The sequence below is a fragment of the Hordeum vulgare genome, chromosome 3H, assembly GCF_904849725.1.
Source record: "Hordeum vulgare subsp. vulgare chromosome 3H, MorexV3_pseudomolecules_assembly, whole genome shotgun sequence".
NCBI lineage: Eukaryota > Viridiplantae > Streptophyta > Magnoliopsida > Poales > Poaceae > Hordeum > Hordeum vulgare.
Window position 1 is genome coordinate 80,982,283 of NC_058520.1, and position 20,205 is coordinate 81,002,487.

Sequence of the window (20,205 nt, forward strand, 5' to 3'; positions counted from 1 at the left end):
GAGTCGAGGGTCGGGAGTCGGGGGTCGGGGGTCAGTGGTGTCGGGCATCGGGGGTTGGGAGTCGGGTCTAAATGGCGTCGGAGGTCGGGGGTCGAGGGTCCGGGGTTGGTGGCGTCGGGCGTCGGGGGTCGTGGGCCGGGGGTCGGGGGTCGGGGTCCTTTTCTTTCTTCTTCTCCTCTCTCTTCTTCTTCTTCTTCTTCTTGATCATCATATTATTATTCTTCTTCTTTCTCCTCCTCCTCCTCCTCCTTCTCCTCCTCCTCCTCCTCTTCTTCTTTCTTTTATCTTTCTCCTCCTTTCCTCTTTCTTCTTCTTCTTCTTCTTCTTCTTCCTTTTTATTCTAGTTTATTATTCTCTTATTTTATTCTATACTATATACTATATGTCTATACTATATACTATATGTCTATACAGGCCCGGGCCCATGGGTGTGTAACCTGTGCATCCGCACAGGGCCCCCAGTTTTGGGGGCCCCAGATTTTTTAAACAAAGTATTGGCTTATAACCCATTTTTTTGTAGAAGGCCCAACTTGGTAGCACGCATCCCATCAAATGGATCCATCGCTGGCTCCTCTCTCTAGCCCACAACAGATCAATCTGGTGCTGGTCCAAGAAGCGCAGTGTGTGAGCACCGACATACATGCAGCCGCCGCCGCGCACACGCTACATGTCCAGCACACAAGTACGATCCCCCGCCGCACGCGCCGCTCCATCCGAGGAGGACCTGTTGTGCGAAGCCACCGGGAACGTCGGGGACCTAGCCTGATTCACCGGGTTGTCTTTCCTCTGGGGCTGGTGGTGCCGCCCAGGAGTCTAGGACATCGTCAAGCTCGATCTACATGGTGCAGCTTATGTCCTGGAAGCCAAACGCCAGGCCACTTGGATCCCCTCCTCCTGGTGAGCTCATTCTTGACACTGATAAAGTCTTGTTGATGTGATGTTGTCCATAATCCCTTTTATTTTCTGTCAGAATTTCATTCATCTTGCTATATGTAAATTTGAGTGTATGTGATGTCCCAATTTCAGTATTTTGTTGTACAAAATTCAGTGTTGGTGTTGTCCAATATTCACTGTATAGGCTCTCTAAGTTTTATTTTATACATTGTCTAAATTTCTGTGTACTTCCTCTGCTATTTGACTGCCATTTATCAAATGTTTTGCCGCCTTTTATTAAAGTGCACAAGAGTTGGATATAACCCTCAGTTCTTTTTTTTCCTCGGCCCGCATGAGCTGGCCTTATTGTTTCAAGGATGAACTTGCCGATATAATAATCAATGGGAACAAAATGTATCAAGTGTGTATTATTTTCACTAAAACAATACTACATATGGTTTGGATTTACACCTTTTATGTGATCTTCTTTAGATTACTCCACTAAAGAAAAGTGTAGCTCGGTCAGCGGAAGATAGGCCTCATTTTAGAGTTTGCACAAGGCCTTGAATTTTGTCGGCCCGGCCCTGTGTCTATACTATATACACTATATGTCTATATACTATATGTCTATACTATTCTCTTATTTTCTTCTATACTATATACTATATACACTATATGTCTATACTATTCTCTTATTTTCTTCTATACTATATACTATATACACTATATGTCTATACTATATACACTATATGTCCTCCTCTTCTTCTACACACTATATGTCTATACTATATACTATCTACTAGTTTAAAAGAAAAACCAGGAAATAAAGAAAAAAAGAAAAAAAAAACTTACCTGCAGTGGGAGGAGGGCAGTGGGAGGAGGGGAGGGCGAGCTCCGGCCCTGGGCGGCGGGGAGGAGGGGCGTGGGGAGGACGTGCGCGGGGAGGAGGGGAGGGCGAGCTCCGACCGTGGGGGTGGCGCCCCTTTGCGGGGAGGAGGGGAGCGGGGAGCTCCGGTCGTGGGCGGCGGGGAGGAGGGACGCGGGGAGGAGGGCCGCAGGGAGGAGGGACGCGGGGAGGAGGGGAGCGGGGAGCTCTGGTCATGGGCGGCGGCGGTGGGCCGGAGCAGTGAAGGGGGTGGTGGCAGCAGCGCTGTAGTGGGTAGGGGCGCGCGCTAGAGAGGCAGGAGATCGAGGGGAGCGGGGCTGCATCATGCCATTAGGGGAGCGGGGGTGGGGGCTGGGTGCCGTTAGGGGGAGCCCCCCTTTGCCGTCTGCAGAAGCTGGGAGGCGGACGACAAAGGGGTGGGTGGGGTGGGGCGGGCTTCGGCCGTTAGGGTGGCGCCCCTTTGCCGTCTGGGTTCTCTTTGTCGTCCGTCTGTGGGGCCTTTGCCATGCGTCAGCAGATGGCAAAGAGGTGGCCGACGGCAAATAAAATCTTTGCCATCAGCAACCTCTTTGCCGTCTGCTTTGTGCCAGCTGACGACAAAGAGGATCTTTGCCATGCGTCATCAGACGACAAAGGCATGGCAGATGGCAAATTTCTCAATTCCAGTAGTGTGCTAGTGTTTCCGCGATTCCAAAGTCTTTATGTGATATTCTTGGTTTTCATGAGATTGAAGAGTGTTCTCTTAATTTTCCTCTTGCGGATTCTACTGTCAAGAAACCCATGGGAAGGATCGATGATGTTCTTATTGTTGCAAATAATAACTATGTACCCGTGGATTTCTTTGTACTTGACATAGATTGCAATCCTTCATGTCCCATTATTCTTGGTAGACCTTTCCTAAGGACTATTGGTGCTATCATCGATATGAAGGAAGGGAATATTAGATTTCAATTTCCTCTAAAGAAGGGCATGGAGCATTTTAATAGAAAGAAAATAAGATTGCCTTATGAATCTATGACGAGGGCTACTTATGGTTTGAGCATCAAGGATGACTATACGTGATTCCATCACCTTATGCCTAGCTAAGGGCGTTAAACAATAGCGCTTGTTGGGAGGCATCCTAACGAATCTATCCTTTTTCTTTCTCTTTTCTGTTTTCCACACTTTCATAATTCTGTTATGATTGTGTTTTTTGTGTTTCTTTTTGCGTTTGTGCCAAGTAAAACCGTTATGATTATCCTTGGGGATGATCGTTTGGTCATGCTGGAAAAGACAGAAACTTTCTGCTCACGAAAAGAATTTTCATATTTTTTCTGTAAGAGATTTTGAGTTGATTCTTTTTTCCGCTGATTGCTACACAAATTCTTCAGGCTGTCGTAGTTTTTCAGAATTGTTGAAGTAACAGAAGTATACAAAGTGTACAGATTGCTACAGACTGGTCTGCTGTTAACAGATTCTGTTTTCGTTGAGTTGGTTTCTTATTTTGATGAAACTATGGATAGTATCGGGGGGTATTAGCCATGGAAGATTGAAAATACAGTAACCCAACATCAACATGAGTAGAATTTAAGTTTGCTACAGTACCTAAGGAAGTGGTGGTTTGCTTTCTTATACTAATGTTATCACGAGTTTCTGTTTAAGTTTCGTGTTGTGAAGTTTTCAAGTTTTGGGTGAAGTTCTTATGGACAAAGAGATAAAGAGTGGAAAGAGCTCAAGCTTGGGGATTCCCAAGGCAGCCCAAGTTGATTCAAGGATGCCGTAAAAGCCTAAGCTTGGGGATGCCCCGGGAAGGCATCCCCTTTTTCGTCTTCAATCCATCGGTAACGTTACTTGGGACTATATTTTTATTCACCACATGTTATGTGTTTTGCTTGGAGCGTCTTGTATCATAGGAGTCTTTTATTTTTGTTGTGTCAAAATCTTCCTTGCTGCACACCTAGAGAGAGAGACATGCACTCACCGTGATTTTGTCGAGCTTCACTTATATCCTTTGGTTAGACAATTCAGCTCACATGTGCTTCACTTATATCTTTTGAGCTAGTTGATTTTGCTCTATGTGCTTCACTTATATATTTTTAGAGCACAGCGGCGCGTGGCTTGGTAGTTGATCTATGCTATGAAAGTAGTCTCAAAAGGGGTAGTTATCCAAAAGGATATGAAAACTTCCACCTTCATGTGCATTGAGTAGTTAGAGAAGTTTGATTCATCTCAATTAGTTTTAAATTGTGGTTGTGGTAATATTGAAGTTATACTAGTAAGGTGTTGTGGATCTAGAAATACTTGTGTTGAAGTTAGTGATTCCCGTAGCTTGCACGTATGGTGACCCGCTATGTGATGAAGTCTGAGTATGATTAGTCTATTGATTGTCATCCTTTGTGTGGCGGTCGGGATCGCGTGATGGTTTATACCTACCAACCCTTCCCCTAGGAGCATGCGTTGAATGCTTTGTTTCGATTACTACTAAAACTTCTGCGACAAGTGTATGAGTTCTTCATGACTAATGTTGAGTCAATGGTTTAGATGCACTTTCACCTTCCGCCATCACTATCTTCTTTAGTGCCATGCAAGTTTCGCCGGTGCACAAAACCCACCATATAGCCTCCCTCAAAACATCCACCATACCTACCTACTATGGCTTTTTCAAAGCTATTCCGAGATATATTGCCATGCAACTACCACCATGACATGTGCCACAGCTTCTACATTGCCAATGCATGATCGTAAGATAGATAGCATGATGTTTCCATTAATGTCTATGCCATGCTAGATCATTGTCACGGTACACTACCGAAGGCATTCCATATAGAGTCATCATTGCTCTAAGTTTTGAGTTGTAAGTGTGATGATCATGATTGATGGAGCATTGTCCCATGTGAGGAAATAAAAGAGGCCAGCGAAGCCCATTTACAAAAATAGGCCAAAGATACCCACCAAAATAAAAAATAAAAAATAAAAAAAAGAGGCCAAAGAGCCCACCAAAAAAATGAGAGAAAAGGAGAGAAGGGACAATGCTACTATCCTTTCACACTTGTGCTTATTAAGCACCATGATCTTCATGATTGAGAGACTCTCGTTTTGTCACCACTATATAGCTAGTGGGAACTTTCATTATATAACTTGGCTTGTATATTCCAGTGATAGGCTTCCACAAAAATTGCCTTAGGTCTTCGTGAGCAAGCAAGTTGGATGCACACCCACTAGTTTTCCTTAAGAGCTTTCACATACTCTTAGCTCTAGTGCATCATTTGTATGGCAATCCCTACTCATTCACATTGATATCTATTGATGAGCATCTCCATAGCTCATTGATATGCCTAGATAATGTGACCATCTTCTCCTTGTTTGTCTTGCAACCTCCACCACACTCCATTCCACTTATAGTGCTAAAACCATGGCTCACACTCATGTATTGCGTGAGAGTTGAAAAGGTTTGAGAAAGTAAATGTGTGAAAACAATTACTTGGCCTATACCGAGGTTGTGCATGATTTAAATTCGTTGTGCAAGGATGATAGAGCATAGCCAGACTATATGATTTTGTAGGGATAACTTTCTTTTGGCCTTGTTATTTTGAAAGTTCATGATTACCTTGCTAGTTTCCTTGAAGTATTATTGTCTCCATGTCAATAGCAAACTATTGTTTTGAATCTAATGGATCTGAACATTCACGTCACATAGGAGGAGTTACAAAGGACATCTATGCTAGGTAGCATGAAAGCATCAAAAATTCATTCTTTATCACTTCCCTACTCGAGGACGAGCAGGAGTTAAGCTTGGGGATGCTTGATACGTCTCAAACGTATCTATAATTTTTGATGGTTTCATGCTGTTATCTTGTCAACTTTGGATGTTTTTGTACCTTTTATATCTTTTTTGGGACTAACTTATTAATTCAGTGCCAAGTGCCAGTTCCTGTTTTTTCTGTGTTTTTGACTCTTTTCAGATCTGATTTTGGAACGGAGTCCAAACAGAATAAAATCCCCGAAATATTTTTTTCCAGAACAGAAGAAGATCGGGGGACTTGAGGGCCAAGGCAGGAGAGCCACAAGGGGCCCACAAGACCTGTAGCCGCCACCAGGGGGCGGCGGCTACCAGGCTTGTGGCCCCCCTGGAGCTCCCCTTCCCTAGCTCTTTCGCCTATAAATTCCCTAAAATCCCAGAAAAAATGAGAGCGTCCACGAAACCACTTTTCCGTCGCCGCAACCTTCCGTTTCCGCGAGATCTCATCTGGAGACCCTTCCCGGTGCCCCGCCGGAGGGGACTTTGGAGTTGGAGGGCTTCTACATCAACATCACCGCCTCTCCAATGACTCGTGAGTAGTCTACTTCAGACCTACGGGTCCGTAGTTAGTAGCTAGATGGCTTCTTCTCTCTCTTGGATCTTCTATACAAAGTTCTACATGATCTTCATGGATATCTATCCGATGTAATCCTCTTTGGCGGTGTGTTTGTCGAGATCCGATGAATTGTGGATTTGTGATCAGATTATCTATGAATTATATTCGAGTCTTTGCTGATTTCTTATATGCATGATTTGATATCCTTGTAAGTCTCTCCGAGTCTTGGGTTTTGTTTGGCCACCTAGATCTATGATTCTTGCAATGGGAGAAGTGCTTGGTTTTGGACTTAATACACTAGATGCAAGCTGGATAGCGGTCGACGTGTGGAGTAATAGTAGTAGATGCAGAAAGTATCGGTCTACTTGTTTTGGACGTGATGCCTATAGGCATAATCATTGCCTTAGATAACGTCATGACTTTGCGCGGTTCCATCGATTGCTCGACAGTAATTCGTTCACCCACCGTCTACTTGCTTTCATGAGAGAAGCCACTAGTGAACACTACGCCCCCCGGGTCTATTCACAACTATCGTCTCCACTTTCACTTTTACTTTGCTTTGTTTACTTTTTTCTTTCAGTTCTCACTTTGCAAACAATCTATAAGGGATTGACAACCCCTTCATAGCGTTGGGTGCAAGCTCTTTGTGTTTGTGCAGGTATTTGTGACTTGACGCGATCCTCCTACTGGATCGATACCTTGGTTCTCAAACTGAGGGAAATACTTACTGCCACTGTGCTACATCACCCTTTTTTCTTCAAGGGAACACCAACGCAAGGCTCCAAGGCCGCGGGGAAATCCTTTGCATATTTGCCAAGGAAGTCCTTATAGGCATAGCCCGTAGCAGAAGGATTCCTGGCGCCGTTGCCAGGGAAGGTCTGTTGACGCAGTAGCACACTACTAGAGGAAAAACAACATACAACACATCAAAATATCGAACGAATACCAAATTCACGTGACTACTATTAGCATGACTTATCCCATGTCCTCAGGAACAAAAGTAAGTACTCAAAAAGCATAATCATATTCAAGACCAGAGAGGTAATGAGTAGCATCAAGTGTTGGGGATATTATCTGCCATGTGACCCGCCCTATTTGGGCCGGGCCACCAAGTGGGCGACTCATACTTTGGCGGTTGAAGCTTTGGCTCAGAAGGCCCAAGAGCTGGATGGCGGTTCAAGATCTACATGGAGGATAAGTCATCAGGGAGTCCTCCGGTCTTGGAAAGCACGGCGATTTAGAGATTAAAGGAATCACGACTTATGTTATGGCAAGGACTCTTGTAAACCCTAGGTCCTCGACCTGTATATAAAGGCGAGTCCCTGGAGAGGGGAGGTTAGGTTAGAAATCATCGAGAGCTAGGTCAGGCGAGTTACACCCTCCTTGTAATCGAAACATCGTCAATACAACACAAAGCAGGACGTAGGCTTTTACCTCGTGATGAGGGGCCGAACCTGGGTAAATCTGAGTCCCGCTTCCTCTCAAACCCCTTTGAGTCACCACCAAGGTGCGATGGCTCCATCATTAAGTCCTTTCACTAGGACATCTGTCGTGAGAAAACCACGACAGTTGGCGCCCACCATGGGGCCTACGCACGGTGGAGTTGAGTTCTCGAAGGGAGCCCTACCAGGGTCAGGGAGCTACGCGGCTGGGCTCATGACCCGGAGCCGTCGCGGAAAGTACTACATCGACAACTCGCTGTGGGGACCCGAGGCCGATTCGATCGAATCCGGCTAGAGAGTCCCCTTCAGCAAGGTCAACATCTTCATCGGCATGGTCGGAGCACCCATGCCTGAGCCGGACATCTTCACTAACACCGTCGAGCCGGCCAGGTATGTCCGTCCCGTCGCGCCACAAAGCCTGACGCGCCCAGTATTCGTCGGCTTCACGCAGGGATCTCATGAGCCCGAGCAGTCGGCGACTCGGGAGGCCACGCCGGTCAACTCCAACGACGAGTCATCCATTGGCGACACAGATTCAATTCAGTCCCTGCAGGAAGGCCGCCTCGGAGATCTATCGCTGGCGATGGTTCCCGAAGTCCTTGACGGGACCCATCGTCAGATCGCCATATACATGCGGGGGCAACACAGACCCAGCAAGACCCTGCAGGCAACAACGAGGCTGACAACCCATCCAAAAGCCCAGCTGTGGTCGTGGTGGACCTATCGCGAGAGATAACGAGGCTCATGGCAACCCGTGTGATGGCAGAAAACTAGGAAACGATCAACGCCGAGTTGGCAAAGCTGCGAGATGAGATGGCGAAGACCCAGCGAGATGCAGAGGCAGAAGCCGCCAGGATTGCGACCCAGCAAGCTCAGATCGTCGCGGAGACGGTCCGCTTAAACACCGAGAGCTTGCGAATTGAAAGACAGCAGCGCGCGTCCGACGCTGTCCATCAGAGGAGGCACCAAGGGCGTTTACCCCCTGATCTGAACCCTACCCGCCTTTTCGACACTCCGCGTACCCCCGGGACGGGAACCATTCCAGGGGGAGGGCCGGCTCAGTCACCAAACCCACCGCATCGGCGAGCGGATGATTGCATTCCCCGTTTCCAGACGCCTCAGGGCCACTTTTCCAACCGCATGGACAACGTGCTCGCAGCAACTCGCCACTTGGGGTCCCTTCCAATTTATGGAAACTCCCCGCCTAAAGTAGAAGCAAGAAACGCCATTGAGATGTTGAAAACGGCGATGGTCCAGAATGCGCAATTCTCACACAGCCTTGACCGGCTGCACTCCACCCTCAGGCGAGCCACACCAGAAGCCGGCAGGAGGATCCACCCGCCGTAACCAGTGGACCGCGACACCTACCTCAGGGTAACCCGCCCGACCATCGGGACCCTCCCGCCTGCAACACCAATGGTGCGACGGGCCAGGATCATCAAGGTCACATCCAAACCCACCCAGCGTCACTCGGCGGAGGCGGGAGGCACGTCGGGGTGCCGTGTTTGGCCCTTGCCCTGCGCAATGAGCGAATGCCGAAGGACTTCAAATGACCAAAGGAAGGTGCCCAACTACACCCTGGATCTTGAGCCGGCATCGTGGGTTGAGAGTTATGAACTCGCGATGGACATGCTCGACGTGAGTGAAGCGGTCTGTGCCAGGTACTTCACATTAATGCTCGAAGGAACGGCGCGCACTTGGTTCAAAAACCTGCCCCCAACTCCATCCATACTTGGACTGAACTGATGGAGCGTTTCATTAAAACCTTTCGGGGAACTTGCGAACGCCCAATGACGATCGTCAACTTACAACATTGCATTCAACGCCCTGACAAGTCGGTTCATCATTGGACGCGGCGGGTTGCAGAAATCATCCACTCGTCGGATGGCATCACGGCGGCTTAGGCTGTGCTAATTCTGGAGCAAAACTGCCACTACGAGCCCCTGGTACAGAAGCTGGGGTGGCTCAAGCGCAAGGTCCAGGATATGGGCGAATTGATGGATACCCTCACTCGGTACGCCGAAGCGGACGATACCAAAGATCCAGGAGAGGACGGTAGCAAGGCCAACCCGCCAAGGAAAGGCGAGTCATCCAAGTTTCAAGGACGCGTCCACCATAATAATGGTGGAAATGGCAAGAGAAGGCATCAGGAAGGACCCACGGACTTCCTCGCCAATACCAACGCTAACAATGGCAACCAACGCCAGAAGAAGAGGGGTTACAGTGGCAAGAAGCCGCGCAATTATAACGAGATACTTAAGGGCCCCTGCCCGCATCACGCCATGGCGGAAGGACCGGCGACCCACTCTTGGGAAGACTGCTACGTGATGCAGGAATTTCGGGCGGAGGCACTCAAGAAAGGCCAAGCCGGCGACCAGAGCCAATGACAGGAACAGTTCGGTGCGCCTAATCAACGTCAGAACCCGTTCGGCAGCTTTCCCGAACCAGGACCCCAGGGCGGCTCGCAACCAAGCAGTGGCCAGTACCCTGTGTATAACCAGCAGCGGTATAACCCGCCCGGAGTGTTTCAGCAGCCACCCCCGTAGGGGGCTCCCCACGGGCAAGATGATAATGGCGGATTCCGCACCAATCCCAGGCAATTGAACAACGAACAATACCATGTATTCACCACCAGTGCCTGTAAGCGAGACAAGAAGGTGAAGCACAGGACGTATAGCGTGTTTGATCCGGCGCTCCCCAGGTACCTCCATTGGTCCGAGCAAACTATCTCTTGGAGTAGGGAGGACCAGCCGCCCAGAATTAACAACCCCGACGACTTGGCACTGGTCGTGGCCCCCCAAGTCAGGGGATATACCCTTTCAAAGGTTCTTATGGATGGTGGCAGCAGCATCAACATATTATATTTCGATACATTTCAAAGGATGAACCTGTTGGAGAAGGACCTAATGTCGTCAACCACGGTTTTCCATGGTATCATTCTGGGTAAGTCGGCATACCCAATTGGGCGAGTCAAACTTAACGTGGCTTTTGGTACAACATCCAATTACAGGAGCGAGTCGCTTATATTTGAGGTGGTCAAGCTGAAGAGCCCTTATCATGCATTGTTCGGGCGGCCGGCTTACGCCCGGTTCATGGCTCGCCCCTGCTATGTCTACCTTAAACTCAAGATGCATGGTCGATGGTGACAGGAGGATAACAAAGGGTGTGAGGAAGGAGATGCGGCTTACGCAGAAATCGCTTGCGCCGCGGAAGAGCTCAAGTATCATCAAGCCAATGTTGACCCGGTGGATATGTCGCCTCTCAAGAAGACAACAACTGATGCTGAGCCGCCCCTCAAGTTTAAGCCGACGGACGACACTAAGATGGTGTACTTCACTCCTGGCGACTCGTCGAAGCAGTTCACTATCGGGGCGGGTCTGGATCGCAAATAGGAAAGCGCGCTCATCGAATTCATCCGTGAGAATAGGGACATCTTCGCATGGAAACCTTCTGACATGCCTGGTGTACCGAGAGAATTTGCTGAGCACCATCTTAATGTTGACCCTAAAGCAAAGCAGATTCAGCAATATCTTCGCAGATTTAATGAGGAGCGATGCAAGGCAATCGGAGAAGAAGTCGCCCATCTTTTGGCCGCCGGATTCATCGTTGAGGTCTTCAACCCTAAATGGTTGGCTAACCCGGTCCTGGTGCTCAAGAAGAATGACACTTTTCGCATGTGCATCGACTACACCGACCTCAAAAGAGCTTGCCCAAAAGATCCTTTCGCCCTTCCCCGCATTGATCAAATCATTGACTCGGTTGCGGGATGCGAGGGTTTGTGTTTCTTGGACGCCTACTCCGGATACCACTAGATCAAGATGGTTGTGGAAGATCAGGAGAAGATGGCCTTCATAACCCTGTTTGGGGCTTTTTGCTATGTATCCATGCCGTTCGGGCTCAAGAGCGCTGGGGCGACTTACCAGCGTTGTATCCAAAATTGTCTCCACGGCCAAATCGGACGCAACGTCCATGCTTACGTTGATGACATCATGGTTAAATCTCGCAAGAAGGAGACGCTCTTGGAGGATCTCAAGGAAACCTTTGACAATTTGTGTGTGTATCAGATGAAGCTTAATCCCACGAAATGTGTCTTTGGTGTTCCTGCAGGAAAGCTTTTGGGTTTTCTGGTGTCAGAACGCGACATTGAGGCCAACCCGGACAAAATCGAAGCAATCACCTCGCTTGGGAAACCAGCGAATATTAATCAAGTCCAACGCATGGCAGGTCGTATTGCGGCCTTGAGTCGCTTTATAAGCCACCTCGGGGAGAAAGCCATTCCCCTCTATCAGTTGCTTAAGAAAGCTGATCAGTTTGTTTGGATGGACGAGGCCAACGAAGCTTTTGAAGACCTGAAGCAGCAACTAGTCAACCCGCCGGTTCTGGCCGCCCCGACTGAAAAGTAGCCTATGCTCTTGTACATCGCGGCAAATACCAAGGCGGTGAGCGTGGCAATGGTTGTTGAACGGAAGGAATAAGGAAAGGAATACCCGGTACAGCGCCCGGTGTATTTTATCAGCGAGGTTCTAACCCTCTCCAAGCAACGTTATCCACATTAGCATAAGTTGGTTTATGGGGTGTTTATGGCGAGTCGGAAGCTAAAACATTATTTCCAAGAACATCCTATCACGGTGGTTAGCTCTGCTCCTCTTGGGGATATCATCCAGAACCGAGAAGCAACGGGACGAATCTCCTAGTGGGCAATTGAGTTCGGGCCACACCACGTGCGATATACGCCTCGCACGGCTATCAAGTCCCAGGCATTGGTCGACTTCATCAATGATTGGACCGAGTTATAGATTCCCGAAGACAGGCCTGATCTCACGTACTCGACCATCAACTTTGACGGGTCTAGGCAATTGGAGGACTCGGGGGCTGGCGTGGTGTTGATTTCACCCCAGGGAGACAAGTTCTGTTATGTTCTCCGACTCATGTTCCCGTGTACCAATAACGCTGCGGAGTATGAAGCCCTGCTTCATGGTTTGCGACTTGCCAAGGAGATGAACCTCACACGCGTCAGGTGCTTGGGTGATTCCGATCTGGTGGCACAACAAGTTTCAGGTACATGGGATTCCCGGGACCCCCTAATGGCGGCTTACAGAAGGGCTGTGTCTGATGTGGCGGGTCATTTCCATGGTTGTCAAGTCGATCGTATCGACCGGCGACTCAACGAAGCAGCTGATGCCCTCTCGCGTCTCGGCTCGCAACGTAAGCCAGTTCCTCCTAATGTCTTTTTGGATATTCTGCATAATCCTTCTGTGAAGCTGCCTTCGGAAGAGGAATTGGCGATACCAGATCCTGAGTCTCAGCTTGTGGTGGCTCTACGTGTTACACCGGATTGGGTTCTTCCTTACTTGGCGTACCTCACACGAGGCGAGTTACCTTCGGATGAGGTGTTGGCCCGTCAAATCGTTCGTGGGAGCAAATCCATGGTCGTGATCAACGGCGAGTTATACAAGCGAAGTACTTCTGCGGTATTTCAAAGATGCGTTTCTTCTAAAGAAGGGTGCATAATTCTCAATGAAATCCATGCATGAGATTGCAGGCATCACGTCAGGTCACGTTCCCTCGTTTCCAAGGCGTTCCGACATGGGTTCTTTTGGTTGACGGCTCATGCGGATGCAGAAAAGATAGTTCGTCGATGTGATGACTGTCAACGTTTTGGACGACAGGTTCATGTGCCGACTCAAGAATTAAGGACGATACCCATAACTTGGCTTTTGCGGTCTGGGGGTTAGATATGGTTGGTCCCTTTAAGATGTCATCCAATAAAAAGACTCATCTACTGGTGGCGGTCGATAAATTCACCAAGTGGGTCGAAGCAGAGCCTATTGGCAGCTGTGACGTGGAAACATCCGTCAAATTCTTGAAAAGGTTGATATTCTGGTTTGGATACCCACACAGCATTATCACTGATAACGGTACCAACTTATCACAAGGGGCGATGCAAGAGTTCTGCAACCGGGAGCATATCCGGCTTGATGTGTATGCGGTTGCTCATCCACAATCTAATGGACACGCAGAACGGGCGAATTAGGAAGTGCTGCGAGGGAATCAAACCCCGACTTATGTTTCCCCTGGAACGCACCCTAGGGTCTTGGGTTGAGGAGTTGCCTTCGGTATTATGGAGCATTCGAACCACCCTGAATCGTTCTACGGGTTTTACTCCTTTCTTCTTGGTGTACGGAGCAGAAGCCGTTCTTACCAGTGACATTAGGCATGACTCGCCATGAGTCGCCACTTATGTGGAGCAGGATAATGAGTTGGCATGACAAGATTCTTTGGATGCTTTGGAGGAAGCACGCGATTTGGCTGCCTCCCGATCGGCTATATATCAGGAAGACTTGCGGTGTTATCATAGCCGCCGGGTCAAGAGCCGAGTTTTTCAGGAGGGCGACTTAGTGCTCCGGTTGATCCAAGATCGCACTGGCATGCATAAGTTGTCACCGCCATGGGAAGGACCGTTTGTCGTCAGCAAAAATCTTCGCAACGGGTCATGCTATTTGGTGGATCTTCAGCCTGATCGGCCAACCACGGAGGCCTTGTCAACTCGCCCCTGGAACATAGCCCATCTGCGGCCTTACTACACTTGAGCTATTGGCTCCCCTTTTTCCTTTCTCTCTCATCTTTGGAAATTGTAAGTCCTTTGTTTATATAAAGCAATAAAGTTGATACCCACGAATTTTGGGTTTTCCTGCCACTTCATCTTCTTGAAAGCATGGATCTTTATTGTTCTTCAACAAGTCGCCCAAGCATGGACGCTATCAATACCATAGAGCATAAGTCGCCATGCTGCACTTATTACAAAACTGGGTATTGATAAGCCAAAGATGATCAAGTCGCTACAAGCGCACGATTCAAACATGGGCGCCTTATATGATTCTGAGGATTAGGCCGACTTACTTGGGGGCTATCAGCTCCCAAGTCGTTTTGTGGTAAGAGCGTATACGCTTCTACAATCCTATGACCAGTCTTTCACTAATCATAGGTCACTTGGGGGCTTCCCCTCACTGAGATCAGCCTAACTACCCATTTGGCTAGCGAAAAATTACCGCACTACAAATCGTTATACTGGACTCTGTGTTGGCCAAATCGCCATATGGACCCATGAACTCTTGGCGAGTCAATCCGCCATTTGGACCCTGAACTCACCTTGGTTAAAACATGCATGGTACCGGCTAGCGCCCCACATGGAAAATAGAAAAACCATTGGTTCATTGAACCTGCTTCATCGAAGCTTGACTCGCGCCTGATCAGCCGGTCTAAATACTTGAGCTTTTTTATACAAAAAGTCTCCTTTGGGCAGCACTTGAGTTTTTCTAACTCGTCCTATCCTGTCCCGACTTGAACGAGCCGACGAAATTCTTACTATCACCTTCCTGGCACTACCACAAGGTTTCATAGATTTATGAGACTCGTCGTGTCTCGTTGAGCCGGTTTTCTTCATACAATTCGCCAAGACACCTTGAGTTGGTTATTATTTATCATCATCCATTACTCATTGAGATGGTTTGATATATGATTTTGCTAGCAAAACAGGTTGGTGAACGAATCTTTACTGACATGGCGGGTCAAGCATCACGGCACCCCAAGGGTGTCCCAAGGTTTTTTTTTCAAAGGTCACAGAAGAGTTCCACAACAGACATAAGCAAAGGATTGTTTTCTACAATGACCTATTACATGGGTGAGATGGCCAAATCAGTAGGGTCTATTCTGCTGGTGCCTCCGAGTCAACTTGCCTCGAGCTCTGGCCGACTTCAATTTGTAAATCGCCCAGTACCCAATTACACTTGGATAGAGCGGCAAATTCGTCTTCATCATTCAAGAATGCCGAGAGATCCGACTCCAAATCAAAAGGGTTCTTGGGCTGACGAGGAGTTAAGCTGGTTGTCACAAATGCAGGCGGGCTTACTTTATTGTTCTTGTCATCGTAAGCGGCTTGGTACTTTGATAAATCCAAGCTTGCTGCTAGCTGAGTCACCGCCGAGCGTGATTCCTTGACGACGCGATGATAATCATCTTGAGCAAACTCCGACTCATCATCCTTGAGCCGTGTGAAGCCCGATGCTACCTCTTCGGGCTTCAGTTCTGGAGCATATGCCAAACACCGACTCAAGGTAGTCAGCGCTCCCTTTCGGGCGGCTGATCGGGTTAGCTCACCTATCTGAGGCGGAAGGGTGGATAAGCAGCCAATCATCTTTTTGATTGATGTGATTGGTTCCTTGGTGCCCATTACTGCCTTCATGGTCAGCATGCTCCGAGTATACAGCTGCTCAGTTAGTGTGTAAATCACGTTTAACTACAAGATGCAGTCGTCCTGAAGGTTGGCGGCTCTTGGGCCTGCGTGAGAAAGACAATGATGGTTAGTACTTCGTTTTTCACACTATTTGTTTCTTTCAGAAATACGAAACCAGGAATTCCTTCTTACCAAAGATGGCCTGTGTCATGCTGGAAATATGTTTCTTTAAACCGGCCAGCTCTTGTTGCACGGCTCCCAGTTTTCTTTCAGCCATTTCAGCTCGCTTTAGCACGGTGGCTTGATTAGCTTGAGATTTCTTGTTGGCGGCTTTCAGCTTTTCCATATCAGCTAAGATCGCCTGGTTTTTTTTTCTGCTTGAGCCCGCGCGTGTGGCTGCTCGGCTAAACGTTTCCTTAAGTCGCCCAACGTCGACTCGGCTTGGGCCATAGTTTCCTGTCAACATATTTTGGATGGACAAGTCGCAAAAATTGTTGCAAGAAACATCCCTCACACTTGGGAGCTAATGTATAATATTTTTATAAAAAATATATGCCACGAGCAAGACCCGACTCATCTTTCAATAGATGACCCGACCCTTGGGGGTTACAGGTCAAAGATTTTTTCTAAGTCAAGACCCGGCTCATCTCTCAAAAGATGACCCGACCCTTGGGGGTTACAGGTCGGAAGATTTTTTCTAAGTCAAGACCCGGCTCATCTTTCAAAAGATGACCCGGCCCTTGGGGGTTACAGGTCGAAGATTTTTTCTAAGTCGAGACCCGGCTCATCTTTCAAAAGATGACCCGGCCCTTGGGGGTTACAGGTCGGAAGATTTTCTAACGCAAGACCCAGCTCATCTTTCAATAAGATGACCCGACCCTTGGGGGCTAATGAGGAGGGTAAGCATTAAGGCGTACCTCATGTTTTTTCTTCATCATATGGAGCAGGTTCTTCTCCATTTCATAACTTGTTTCCAGGCGACTTGAGAAACCGAAGCAGAGTTCATCAAACTCAAGTTTTTCATATTGAGGAAGTTTGGCCTTGGAGATCTCATGTCTGGTGGAAGGATGGGACAATGTTGATACATGCTTCAATAAGATTACCGAAGCCGGCTTAGAGAAGCCAGTACCAGTAATGACCACAGCATCGGGATCTGCAGCCGCCTTCAACGGACTTGGCGGGTTGGTTGTTTCTATGCCTTCCTTGGGAGAAGTTGGAAGGTCAATTCGTTCATCAGGTATATCTTTTGCCGGGTCAACATGAGCCGGTGCTGGGTCTTCTTTAAGCTCTGGAGTAGAAGGAGTGGAAGTTGAGCCGCCGGTTTTCCTCTTCTTTGCCTGCGCTCTAAGAAAAAAGAGGGTCGTGTTTAAAGCAAGCATCATTATCATCATGAAAGACATAAGTATTATAAGGACTTACCCTTGTACACGAATCATTGGCAGAAGGGCCGACATCACTGAGTCACCCGATGAAGGGGGAGAAGTCTGCAAAAGTAATATCTCAAAATTTGAGTGAGTTACAAGTGTCATCCAAAAGAAAACGAAGGTGGAAATTGATAGAGGGTACCTCACTTCGCCGTTTCTTGGTAGGGGTTTTTTCTGGTAACCCGGACATAAATCCCCTGAGTGGCTTCGAGTTTTATGAAGCGAAGTGTGTTGCACCTTCTTCAAGAGGAAATTAGGGTCCAAACAAGCATTCGGGTGAGACATGGGAACTTTCCTACAAACTCGCCTGGCCGGCTTAGGCGAAGGAGAAGTTGAGTCGGAAGAAATGGAAATTACCTCTACGACGTCACCCTGGCTTTCGTTATCATCATTCTATACATGGAAATGCAGAGATATAAGCACAAATTAGAGTAAAAGGGCGTCAAGACAAAGAGGATAAAATTTTACCTCTGAAGATGCTTCGCCGACTTGGGATTCGTCCACATCAGACGATTCGGCGACATCGGGTTGGTTTTTACCCTTGGACTTCTTTTTTGGAGGCGATTTGGTTTGCTTCAGGGCAAGCTTCTTCGGCCTTCGTGACCAGAATCGGTCGCTCTTTTGAGGTAGAATTGTCATTATGCAACTCAGAATCCGGGTAAGTCGGAAAGAGTGAACCAAGGGCGGGTCAAATTATTTACCTTAGGAGCCGGGTTAATCTTGCAAAATGGCCTAAGCCCTATTTTCCTACACTTGGCCAAAGGCTCGCCGGTTTATTTCTTGATGATGCTCACAATGTCTTCCTCTGTGAGTGTTGTGTGGAAGTAGCATTGAGAATGGTTCAAAGTACCATCAAACTCGCACATCAAGCCGTCTCGGCGACTCAAGGGAAGGATGCGCCATTCCACCCAGCAGCGGATCAGATCAACTCCAGTAACCATTGTTTGTCAAATATCGTAACTCGGACATCGCTGGAATGAAATCCGATTCATCTTCTTTGGTGAGCTTGTCAGGAAGTTTGAAGTTTGTGGGCAGACGCTCCTTCCTGTAGCCTAGGAGTTTGTTCTCACTCGGAGGAGAAGTGCCCCGGCAATAAAACCATGAGTCGGCCCAGCCTTTGGGGTGGCTGGGCATGTTGAGTGATGGGAATGGACTATCCTTGCGTCGTTGGACGTTAACCCCTCCAAGTTCTAAGGTAGGGCCATTGGAGAACTCGGTCTGGCGATTCAGGTGGAAGAAATACCAAAACAAAGTGACCGACGGTGCCATTCGTAGGTAAGTTTCACAGAATACCTGCAATTGGCACATGTTGCTGATCGACTTGGGGCCCAGGTCTTGGAGGCGGACGTTCATGAAAAACAAAGCATCTCTAAGGAACTTTGAACCTGGCGGCTTAAACCCTCGTTCGAGGTGGTCAGCAAAAACAACTATTTCCCCTTCGGCCGGGTTGGGAATTTCTTCGCCTAGTCCGGATCGCCATCCAATGACTTCCTTTGGGTCAAGGTTCCCTGTTTTTACGCACTGCTCGAGGAAGGTGTCGTCAATTTTGGTCGAGAGCCAGTCGGCCTTAAAGACGGTACCCATAGCTACAAAGGAAAAGGTCATGGGTAAGTTAACCCGCCAAAACGCTTGTCGAGTGGCTGAGGGAATCTATTAACTCGCCAACAAGGGACCAAGTTTGGGCACGAGGGCGATTTAGGAATTTCCCATTACTCAGAGGAGGTATCTCAGGGTATCAAAAACATGCAAAAAAATGACGAAGTATGAATCTACAAACAGTCTTCTACGTAGCAAGCAATGCAATGTGGATCTACGAGCAACGTAAAATAACGGAGAAAGCCTGGATAAAGTGAAACAGGCCACGGTTGAAAGCAACTACGGCAGGGGTGATTTAACTAAAGCCCTCTTGGTTCTCTAAACCGAAATTAAATGGATTGGAGATGTGGTCGGTGCTAATATGCTAAGCTACCATTTTTAATCGAATGGCAACGCCGAGGAGTTCAAGGAGTTCTAGGGCATAGCGAATGGCGAACGTTGAAAAGCTCAAATCTGTTCGTAATGGCGAAGGATTAACCTGTTAAACGACGTCCGGAGGCGGTTGTGCAAGCCCGCGGTGGAGATGGTGTCCCTGTTTAGCTCGACGATGCGACAGACGCAGTGGCCGGTGGCGGAGTTCCTCAAGCGACGACGAAGTTCTTCGGGCAGCAGCGAAGTCTTTCGAATGGCGGCGGAACCCCTCGAACGGCGGTGGAATTCCCCGGACGATGGCGGAGCCCCTCGGACGATGCGGGAGACCCTCGGGCGGCGATGGAGCTCCTCGGGTGGCGGCGGAGTTCCTTGCGTGGCTACGAGGAAGAAGAAGAAACAAAAGACGAGTGGGCAAAGATTCCCTCCGCCCCTATTCCCGAGCCTATTTAATAGGTCAGGTGCGGGGATCGAGGCGCCTCGCGCGGGAACCGGAGGGGGCAAATTAAAGATTCGCACTTATGGCGCCAAGATTTTTGGGATATTTGCGCTGAGAGATCTGTTGGGGATTGCGTCATCATTTTCCGGAATTAGAGGGATAAGGTGATGTCATCAGAAACGGTTCAGCGACTTGGGTATTTCCATGGTGGATGGCGGCTTAAGCGTATGCTGCACGAAAAAGGTGGAATGAGTCGTTCCTAAACTAGGTAAAAGTTTATTGGCGTGAACAGGTTCAAGTCAATTTGGGGCCTAATGTTGGGGATATTATCTGCCATGTGACCAGCCCTATTTGGGTCGGGTCACCAAGTGGGCGACTCATACTTTAGCGGTTCAAGCTTTGGCCCAGAAGGCCCATGAGCTGGATGGTGGTTCAAGATCTACATGGAGGATAAGTCATCAGGGAGTCCTCCAGTCTTGGAAAGCACGACGATTTAGAGATTAAAGGAATAACGACTTACGTTATGGCAAGGATTCTTGTAAACCCTAGGGCCTCGACATGTATATAAAGGCGAGTCCCTGGAGAGGGGAGGTTAGGTTAGAAATCATC